General features: G+C 47.5%; 1 pseudogene; it reads right to left on the minus strand.

The window, feature by feature from the left end:
• Nucleotides 1-262: 262 nt before the first annotated feature.
• Nucleotides 263-2,422, minus strand: LOC134337402 (crk-like protein; annotated as a pseudogene).
• Between the last annotated feature and the right edge of the window lie 8,173 nt (nt 2,423-10,595).

The raw sequence follows: 10,595 nt of genomic DNA on the forward strand, positions 1-10,595 counted from the left end.
CAAGTTCCAATTTGTGGTACTGGGACTGATGCTGTTCCTCTCCTTTACTTCCACTGGTTAGTAATGGTGTTGTTTAATAGGAAATTGGACCGCTCAGACAGAAACATTGAATTCCAGCAGCTAAGCAGATACTAAAAAAAAAATCGTTTTTCTATTGCAAAATGATGTGCCCCCCTTTAATCTGGAAGCAATGAACCAACTGTTGATGCTGACTGTGTGATGAATAGGCAGATGGAGGTGACCAAGTTTTCAGACCTTCAGGTCACTCGTACTCCTCAGGATTCTAGTGGTCGATGAATTGGACATGCGTGAAGGTGGAGAGTCCTTGCCGACCATTCACTTCACCTTCCCACTGACCACTGACGTTCATCCTGGAACTTTGACGATGTCACCAACCTCCAACACCAAGCCGCAGTTTTGTCATAGGCGTAGAATAACTCTTTTCTGGATGGCCCTGGTGTAGCCAGTCCGGTTGTGCGTGGTGGGTAGTGGGTTGGTGCCGGTGGACAGGGTGCTGGGCATAGGCACATGTGGGCTCTGAGATGCTGTAGCTGCTGGAGTTGCAGTGCCCTACCGCCTGTCCCTGCTGCAGCATGCATTTCACAACCACCTCAACATACGGCATGGGAATCATGCCGAGGTAGCCATCCTTGTCGCAGGCACACCACCACTGTTCCCCGGGCTTTTCCATGATCGCTAGCACCTCGCCCTTCTTGAAGGGCAGGTCCCCCACATCGTTGCCAGGAAAGTCATAGAGCATCCGCACGTAACTCAGTGGCTAGTAGAGCTGCCTCTTCGTCATAAGACCATAAGACATGGGAGCAGACAGGCTATTCAGCCCATCGATTCCGCTCCACCATTCCATCATGGATGATTCCGGATCCCTTTCAACCCCACACATCTGCCCTTTCACCATATCCCTTGATGCCCCGACCAATCGGGAAACTATTAACTTCCACTTTGTATACACCTACAGACTTGACCTCCACCGCAGTCTGTGGCAGAGCGTCCCACAGATTCACCACTCTTTGACTAAAAAATATTTCTCCTTACCTCTGTTCTAAAAGGTCACCCTTCAATTTTGAGGCTGTGCCCTCTAGTTCTGGATACCCCCACCAGAGGGAACATCCTCTCCACATCCACCTTATCTAGGCCTTTCACCATTTGGTAGGTTTCAACGAGATCCCCATGCATTCTTCTAAATTCCAGTGAATACAGGCCCAAAGCTGCTAAATGTTTCTCAAATGTTAACCCCTTCATTCCCAGAATCATCCTCGTGAACCTCTTCAGGACTCTCTCCAATGAAAATACAACCCTTCTGAGTTATGGGGCCCAAACCTGTTGACAATACTCTTAAGTGCTGCCTGACTAGTGTCGTATAAAGGCTCAGCATTATCTCCTTGATTTTATATTCTATTCCCCTTGAAATAAATGCCAACATTGCATTTGCCTTTTTTACCACAGACTCAACCTGTAAGTTAATCTTCTTGCACAAGGACTCCTAAGTCCCTCTGCACTTCTGATGTTTGAATATTCTTCCTATTTAGATAATAGTCTGCACTATTGTTCCTTTTACCAAAATGCATTATCATACATTGCCCAACATTGTATTCCATCTGCCACTTTTTTGCCCATTCTTCCAATTTGTCTAAGTCCTGCTGCAATCTTCCTCAGCACTACCTACCCCTCCACCCATCTTCATTTCATTCGCAAACTTTATTACAAAGCCATCAATTCCATTACCTAAATCATTCACAAATAACATGAAAAGTAGCAGTCCCAATATTGATCCCAGAGGAACACCACGAGTCACTGCCAAACAACCAGGAAAGGCCCCTTTTATTCCCACTCTCTGCCTCCTACCTGTCAGCCATTTTGCTATTCATGCCAATATCTTTCCTGTAATGCCATAGGATTTTATCTTGTTTAGCAGCCTCATGTAAGGCACCTTATCAATTGCCTTCTGAAAATATAAGTAAATATCATTCACTGAATCTCTTTTGTCCACCCTGCTTGTTACTTCCTCCAAGAATTCTAACGGATTTGTCAGGCAAGATTTCCCTTTACAGAAACCGTGCTGACTTTGACTTATTTTAGTCTTGAAGTACCCCAGAACCTCATCCTTAATAATGCACTTTAACATTTTCCCAATCACTGAGGTTAGGCTAACTGGCCTATAATGTCCTCTCTTTTGTCTTCCTCCCTTCTTAAAGAGTGAACTGATATGTGTAATTTTATAGTCCCCCGAGACCTCTAGGACCATGACAGAATCTTGAAAGACCATGACCAATGCATCTGTTATCTCTTCAGCAACCCCTTTCAGGACTCCAGGATGTAGTCCATCTGGTCTAGGTGAAGTATCCACCTAAAGACCTTTCAGTTTGTCTATCACTTTTACCTTTGTTATAGCAATGGCACTCATGGACAGTCTGGCATACAGCCAGTGTCTTCCACAGAAAAGACTGAAGTAAAGTACTTATTAAGTTCATCTGCTATTTATTTGTCCCCCATTACTATCTCACCAACTTCATTTTCCAGTGGTCCAATATCAACTCTCACTGCTTTATATTATTGGCTAGTTTGACGAGAAGGATAGGCAGATGTTAGAGCAAAGATGCACTCAGCCTGATGGTTTGAGATGTGTCTATTTTAATGCAAGGAGTGTCATAAACAAGGCAGATGAACTTAGAGCGTGGTTCAATGCATGGAACTGTGACGTTGTGGCCATTACAGAGACTTGGATGTCTCAGGAGTAGGAATGGCTGCAGAGTGTGCAGCCTGTATCCTTTTACAACTGATCTATGTCCCCCAGAACCCTTTTACAATGGATCTATACCCCCCGTATCCTTTTACAACTGATCTATGTCACCCGTACCCTTTTACAACTGATCTATGACCCCGTTTCGTTTTACAACTGATCTGTCCCCTGTATCGTTTTACATCTGATCTATGCCCCCTTTATCCTTTTACAACTGATATATGTCCCTCTGTATCATTTTACAACTGATCTATATGCCCGTATCCTTTACAAATGATCTATGCTGCCCGTACCCTTTTACTACTGATCAATGACCCCTGTATCGTTTTACATCTGATCTGTGCCCCCTATATCATTTTACAACTGATCTAAGCCCCCTGTATACTTTTACAACTGATCTATGCCGACTGTATCGTTTTACAACTGATCTGTTCCCCTGTACCCTTTTACAACTGATCTATACCCCCGGTATCATTTTATATCTGATCTACGCCCCCCTGTATCATTTTACATCCAATCTATGCCCCCTGTATCATTTTACAATTGATCTATACCCCTAGGTACCTTTTACAACTGACTTATGCTCCGTGTACCCTTCTACAACTGATCTATACCCGCCCCCCGTATCCTTTCACAGATGATCTATGCCACCCGTACCCTTTTACAACTGATCTATGCCCCCGTATCATTTTACATCTGATATTAGAATAGATTATGAGGACACGCAGTCCCCTTTTATTGTCATTTAGTAATGCATGCATTAAAAAATGATAGCAACACACATAAAAGTTGCTGGTGAATGCAGCAGACCAGGCAGCATCTCTAGGAAGAGGTACAGTCGACGTTTCGGGCAGAAACCCTTCGTCAGGACTAACTGAAAGAAGAGCTAGTAAGTGATTTGAAAGTGGGAGGGGGAAGGGGAGATCCAAAATGATAGGAGAAGACAGGAGGGGGAGGGATGGAGCCAAGAGCTGGACAGGTGATTGGCACAAGGGATACGAGAGGATCATGGGACAGGAGGCCCAGGGAGAAAGAAAAGGCGGGGGGGGGGAAGCCCAGAGGATAGGCAAGGGGTATAGTGAGAGGGACAGAGGGAGAAAAAGGAGAGAGAGAGAGAAAGAAAGTGTATTTAAAAATAAATAACGGATGGGGTACAAGGGGGAGGTGGGGCATTAGCAGAAGTTTGAGAAGTCAATGTTCATGCCATCAGGTTGGAGGATACCCAGATACCCAGACGGAATATAAGGTGTTGTTCCTCCAACCTGAGTGTGGCTTCATCTTTACAGTAGAGGAGGCTGTGGATAGACATATCAGAATGGGAATGGGACGTGGAATTAAAATGTGTGGCCACTGGGAGATCCTGCTTTCTCTGGTGGACAGAGCGTAGGTGTTCAACTAAACGATCTCCCAGTCTGCGTCGGGTCTCACCAATATATAGAAGGCCACATCGGGAGCACGGGACGCAGTATATCACCCCAGCCGACTCACAGGTGAAGTGTTGCCACACCTGGAAGGACTGTCTGGGGCCCTGAATGTTGGTAAGGGAGGAAGTGTAAGGGCATGTGTAGCACTTGTTCCGCTTACAAGGATAAGTGCCGGGGGAAGATCGGTGGGGAGGGATGGGAGGGACGAATGGACAAGGGAGTCACATAGGGAGTGATCCCTGCGGAATGCAGAGAGAGGGGGGGAGGGAAAGATGTGCTTAGTGGTGGGATCCCGTTGGAGGTGGCGGAAGTTATGGAGAATAATATGTTGGACCCGGAGGCTGGTGGGGTGGTAGGTGAGGGCAAGAGGAACCCTATTCCTAGTGGGGTGGCAGGAGGATGGAGTGAGAGCAGATGTGCATGAAATGGGGGAGATGCGTTTGAGAGCGGATTTGATGGTGGAGGAAGGGAGGCCCCTTTCTTTAAAAAAGGAGGACATCTCCCTCATCCTGGAATGAAAAGCCTCATCCTGAGAGCAGATGTGGTGGAGACGGAGGAATTGCGAGAAGGGGATGGCGTTTTTGCAAGAGACAGGGTGAGAAGAGGAATAGTCCAGATAGCTGTGAGAGTCAGTAGGCTTATAGTAGACATCAGTAGATAAGCTGTCTCCAGCGATAGAGACAGAAAGATCTAGAAAGGGCAGGGAGGTGTTGGAAATGGACCAGGTAAACTTGAGGGCAGGGTGAAAGTTGGAGGCAAAGTTAATGAAGTCAACGAGCTCTGCATGCGTGCAGGAAGCAGCACCAATGCAGTTGTCGATGTAGTGAAGGAAAAGTGGGGGACAGATACCAGAATAGGCTTGGAACATAGATTGTTCCACAAAGCCAACAAAAAGGCAGGCATAGCTAGGACCCATACGGGTGCCCATGGCTGCACCTTTAGTTTGGAGGAAGTAGGAGGAGCCAAAGGAGAAATTATTAAGAGTAAGGACCACTTCTGCTAGACAGAGCAGAGTGGTGGTAGAGGGGAACTGGTTAGGTCTGGAATTCAAAAAGAAGCTGAGAGCTTTGAGACCTTCCTGATGGGGGATGGAAGTATATAGGCACTGGACATCCATGGTGAAAATAAAGCGGTGGGGGCCAGGGAACTTAAAATCATCGAAAAGTTTAAGAGTGTGAGAAGTGTCACGAACATAGGTTGGAAGGGATTGAACAAGGGGTGATAAAACAGTGTCGAGGTATGCAGAAATGAGTTCGGTGGGGCAGGAACAAGCTGAGACAATAGGTCGGCCAGGACAGGCAGGTTTGTGGATCTTGGGTAGGAGGTAGAAACGGGAAGTACAGGGTGTGGGAACTAGAAGGTAGGTAGCAGTGGATGGGAGATCCCCTGAGCAGATAAAGTCAGTGATGGTGTGGGAGACAATGGCCTGTTGCTGGGGTCACGACCGAGGGGTAACTAAGAGGAGGTATCCGTGAATTGTTGCTATGCCTCGGCAAGGTAAAGGTCAGTACGCCAGACTACAACAGCACCCCCCTTATTGGCGGGTTTTATAGTAAGGTTAGGATTAGTGCAGAGGGATTGGAGAGCAGAGCGCTTGGAAGGAGTGAGGTTGAAATTGGAACAAGGTGTGGTGATAAAGAGATCCAGAGCAGGCAGAAGGACCACAGCGGGGTGTCCATGAAGAGGAGGAGGGTTGAAGACGAGAGAAAGGGTCATCAGTGGGGATGGGAGAGTCCTTGCTGAAGAAGTAGGCTCGGAGACGGAGTCGGCAGAAGAACAGTTCTGCATCATGGCGAGTGTGGAACCTGCTGAGGTATGGGCGAAGGGGAACAAAGGTAAGAAATGATACAATATTCCTCCGGTGTGATATCACAGAAACACAGGACAGACCAAGACTGAAAAACTAACAAAACCTACATAATTATAACATATAGTTACAACAGTACAATAATACCATAACTTTATGAAGAACAGGCCGTGAGCACAGTAAAAAAGTTCAAAGTCTCTCGAAAGTCCCACATCTCACGCAGACGGGAGAAGGAAGAAAACTCTCCCTGCCACGCCCGACCACAGTCCGACTCTGAGTCGTCCAAAAACTTCGAGCTCCGATCAGCCCTCCGACACCAAGTACCGAGCACTATCTCTGCCAAATGCTTTGACCCCAGCCTCGGTCGCCAGCAGCAGGCAAAGCCGGGGATTTTGGGGCCTTCCCTCCGGAGATTCTCAATTGCACATTAGCAACGGCAGCGAACCAGGCATTTCAGAAATTTCTCCAGATGTTCCTCTGTGCCTTCTCATGTCTGTCTCCATCAATGCCCCCTGTATCATTTTATGTCAGCATGTATCACTTTACAACTGATCTGTCCCCCTGTATCATTTTACAAATGAGCTTTACCCCCAGGTACCTTATACATCTGATCTATGCTTCTGTACCCTTTTACAACTGATCTGTGCCCTTGACACGAAAATGCTCCAAGTAGCGGCAAGCCCTCGACGAGGCCCAGGAACTACAGACAGTAGCTCTAGTCTCACTCCGGCGGGTTAACTTTATGGGGATTCTGACGAGGTCACTGACGAGGACAGTCCAGCAAGAAATCACTGGACCACAGAGCTATATATGTTGCTAGCCCAAAACGAGAATCAGGTGCCTCAATTAAGGCGCCCAATGGAACAAGGGAAAAAAGGAATAGCCGGAATACGGAATCCATGGACTGGACTGTGAACCGGAATACGGACTTCATGGACTGGACCGTGCCAGTGTCCTCCCTCTGTGTGAGCCTCCTGGCGAACCAACAGGCTTGCCCGGATTATTGACGACCCGGGCGGATGGGGAGCTTTTCAACAAGAGGGAACCCTGGATGGCGAGTGTTTAATGACAGTGTCTGTGTCGCTGGGTCCATGTTTGGCTGGACTGTTCTGTCATAAGGGGGTGATGGAAGTGGACCCAAATGCAAGACGCAGACACTGAAGTACTAGGAACTAGACTATGTTTATTAAGAATGCTAGGGAAATGAAGGAGCGAGGGCAAAATGAAAACATGAAGGTAGATGAAGAGTGACAAACCGGAAAAACTGGACTTGGACCTGGGATTTGAACAGGACAGGAAAATCAGGTCATGACTCGGAACTCGGGTCTTGGCAAGGACTCGGATATGGCTTGGACTTGGCTCGGAACTGGCTCTCGACTAGGACTTGGAACTTGACTCTCAACTCAGACTAGACTTAGACACAGTACACAGAACACTGAGCCGGGGCTCCTCCTTGGACACAGGACATAGAGCTGGGACTCTTCTTAGGCACAGGACACAATTCTGATCTATGCCCCCTGTATCATTTCACAACTGATCTGTCCCCTGTAACCTTTTACAACTGCTCTATGCCCCCTGTATTGTTTTACAATGGATCTGTCTCCCTGTATCCATTTACATCTGATCTATGCCCCCCGTACCCTTTTACAACTGATTTACGTATCCCTGTATCCATTTACATCTGATCTATGCCCCCCATACCCTTTTACAACTGATTTACGTATCCCTGTATCCATTTACATCTGATCTATGCCCCCGTACCCTTTTACAACTGATTTACGTATCCCTGTATCCTTTTACATTTGATCTATGCCCTTTGTATCTTTTCACAACTGATCTATGTCCCCAGTACCATTTCACAAATGATCTATACCCATCGGTATCCTTTTTGCGATGGATATATAGACCCCTTGTGCTTCTACAACTGATTTATATCTCCCTGCACCCTTTAGAACTGATCTATGCCCCCTGTATCCTTTTACACCTGATCTATGTACCCGTGTATCATTTCACAAATGATCTATGTCCCCTGTATCCTTTTACAACTGATAAATATACCCCTGTATCCTAATACAACTGATCTGTCCCCCTGTATCCTTTAACAACTGATCTGTCCCGCTGTATCGTTTTACAACTGATCTATGCCCCCTGTATCATTTTACAACTGATTTTGTCACCGTCCCAATCGTTAATTCCCTAACTTTCTCCTAATTTCCTTTGATTGTGCCACGATTCCGACCGTTAATTTCCCATTTACTGCTAATTCTCTTTGATGACGGCACACCTGGTTTCCATCAAGACCTGCAGCGTAAGAACTCCGGCATTACAACCACTAGTCATCAAATCGTTGGTTTTGCCTGTGTGATGATTAAAATTTCCCGGCCGCTTAGAGCTGTGTTCTAAGTTTTGCTTCAGTTTCAGGGTTTACCTATGAAATCCCATCTCTCTGTGTCAAGGTCCCTCCTGTTAGCTGTCCAACGTTCACGTCTGCGTAAGCATCCTAACTCATTCTCCATGCCTGTGTCTTGCACTTGGGTTCGCTTCATTCGCTCATTGCAACAACACCCCCGCCAAGAGAGCCGCACGTATCCAAACCAGAACACTACGCTGGGGATTAGGGGAAGTGTTGGGTCTTCCTTCTGCAATGCTCCTTGGTATTCGACCAGCAGTCATCCATGTACTCCACAGATAAGTTAAAGATAGCTTATATCATGGGGTTGTTGCGGAGAAGTGCTTTAGCGTGGGCTACAGCTGTTTGGGATAATCAACCGGATATCTGCTCTTCTTTCCCCACCTTTATCGCGGAAATGAGAAAGATCTTTGATCACCCCGGCCGTGGTAATGTTGCCGCTAAGTGTTTACTCACTCTCTGTCAGGGCTCACGCAGTGTTGCCCAATTTTCCGCGGATTTCCAGATGTCAGTGGCCGACTCGGGGTGGAACGACGACAAGGCACTCCAAGAGGTATTTCTGAATGGTCTCAATGACATGGTGAAAGACGAGTTGGCAGCAAGAGATGATACTGACAGCCTGGATTCCTTGATCTCCCTAGCCATCAGGTTGGACAATCGTCTTCAAGAACGCCATAGGGAAAGAACTGGTCGTTCACCACCTTTGGCCACTCCACAGCACTCATTACCGTCTCCCAACAACACAAGCCTCTCTTCTCTTCCTGCTCCTAGAATAGCTCCCAGTCCGGCCGTTTTCACCGCCCCGCGAGAGGAACCCATGCAGCAGGGATAGAACCGTCTTTCTCCCACAGGGTGACTCCGGAGATTGGGAGCGAGGAGTGTCTCTATTGCGAACAGTCTGGCCACTTCCATGCTACCTGTTCCCTTCAGCCAAAAGGGAGGGCTCACCAGTACAAAGGGGGACCCTGGTGAGCCAGCCAACCTTCCCTTCCATCCTAAGCTACTTTATGTTACATCCAACAGTCCTTGCCTCTGTCAGCTGTAGTGGACTCCGGCGCCGAGGGAAACCTTTTGGATGAAAACATAGCTTCCCGGGCTGGATTTCCTCGGGAGCCATTGAGTAACCCTTTGGAAGCCCGGGCACTGGATGGTAGACTCCTGGCCCGAGTCACACACTACACACCACCTCCGTCTCTTATTCTCTCTCCGGGAACCATTGGAACCAGGTATGATTTAACCTAATTTCCTCTCCTTAAACTCCTGTAGTCGTTGGGTACCCCTGGTTAATCCCCATAATCCCCACATTGACTGGTCCACCGGGAAGATAGTCAGCTGGAGTCCGTTCTGTCACTCCACTTGTGTACAATCGGCCTTTTCCCCTGTGAAAGTCATCGCGACCTCATCTGCTGCTGAAACTCCCGACTTATCCAAGGTTCCAGCCGCGTATCACCACCTGGGAGAAGTGTTTAGCAAACAACGGGCTTATCCCTGCCTTCACATCACCCTTACGATTGCGCAATTGACCTTCTCCCTGGAGCTCCTCTATCCACCAGTCGGCTGTATAACCTGTCCCGGCCAGAAAGGGAAACAATGGAGGCTTACCTTAATGACTCTCTCGCGGCGGGCATTATCCGACCCCCATTTTCCCCTGTAAGATCAGGATTCTTCTTAGTGGGGAAGAAAGATGGTTCACTGCGCCCCTGCATTGACCACCGGGGCCTAAATAGCATCACCATAAAAAATAAATATCCACTCCCCCTTATCAACTCTGCTTTCAAACCACTTCACGGAGCCACCACCTTCTCCAAGTTGGACCTACGAAGTGCCTACGACCTGGTCAGGATAAGGGAGGGAGTTGAGTGGAAAACAGCTTTTAACACCCCCCTTGGTCACTTCGAATGCCTAGTCATGCCATTCGGTCTCACCAATGTCCCTGCTGTCTTCCAAGCCCTGATAAAACGATGTCCTTAGGGACTTTATTAACCGTTTCATTTTTGTTTATTTGGACGACATCTTAATCTTCTCCTGCAGTCTTCAGGAACACATCCACCATGTCCGTCAGGTTCTGCAGAGGCTTTGGGAGAACAAACTATTCATTAAGGCTGAGATGTGCGAGTTTCATGTTCTTTCTGTCAATTTATTAGGGTACATCATCGAGAGTGGGCGAGTGAGGGCGGATCCTGAAAAGATCCGGGT

Source organism: Mobula hypostoma, chromosome 24 (genome assembly GCF_963921235.1).
Source record: "Mobula hypostoma chromosome 24, sMobHyp1.1, whole genome shotgun sequence".
Classification (NCBI taxonomy): domain Eukaryota; kingdom Metazoa; phylum Chordata; class Chondrichthyes; order Myliobatiformes; family Myliobatidae; genus Mobula; species Mobula hypostoma.